This window comes from Triticum aestivum, chromosome 7B, assembly GCF_018294505.1.
Source record: "Triticum aestivum cultivar Chinese Spring chromosome 7B, IWGSC CS RefSeq v2.1, whole genome shotgun sequence".
Lineage (NCBI taxonomy): Eukaryota > Viridiplantae > Streptophyta > Magnoliopsida > Poales > Poaceae > Triticum > Triticum aestivum.
This window is the reverse complement of record NC_057813.1, coordinates 762,553,325-762,554,151: the sequence shown is the minus strand read 5'-3', so window position 1 is coordinate 762,554,151 and position 827 is coordinate 762,553,325.

Genomic DNA, 827 nt, shown 5'->3' with positions numbered 1-827 from the left:
GGGCGCCCCAGCTCGACCCCCTCCTCCCGCACGGCCGCGCCCGACGCAAACCGTTACTCCGCTACGGCTATCGCAGCCGGCGCCGGCGCTGCCACTCAGGGCCGCCTCTGCGCCCCTCCTCTACCTCGCGCGGCGCCCGCCTGACGCAGCGGCCTCGCCTCGTCCCCGACCCGCCGACGCCGAAGGCCACCCCACGCCACGGCCTCCTCCTCGCGGCTCCCTGCCCTGCTCCGACCACCTCGCATCGCCGCCTCCTACTTCGACCTGCACGGTCGCCGACCCCGCCTCTGTCGCCCGCTCCTACCGCCCGCGCCTCCCATGGCTGCACCAGGCCGTGGCCGGCGCCTGCCGGCGCACGTGGGCGCTCTCCTGAAGCTCGCCATTGCTCCTCCGTGTGCCCCGCCGATGTTGGTCGCCCTGCCGGACCGCTTCGTCATCGACGGCCCGCACCTCGTCGACCACCTCTCCGACTCCGGCCACCCCGAGCCTCCATCGAGCATGCTGCCCGAAGCCTACGGCCCCAGTGAGCGCCTCCCCCCTTCTCCTCTCGGTCTCCCTCGTGCAGCTCACGCGCCTCATCGCGCCCGTCGCGTCAACGTCGGGCTCGCTACCTTGTGTAATGCTGTAGCTGCTGCCGACCGCGGCCTCCCCTGTGTGCGCCCGGCCATGGACATAACCCCCCTACTGCCGCGCCGTCGTTCCCCTGCTCTCACTCCACCACGCATCGCCCTGCCGCCGCAACCTCGCGCCGGCCTACGCCCATCACCGGTGCCCCCCCCCACACCGTTCGCCTGGGCCAGTGCCCAATCGGGTTGGGGCTTCACCCG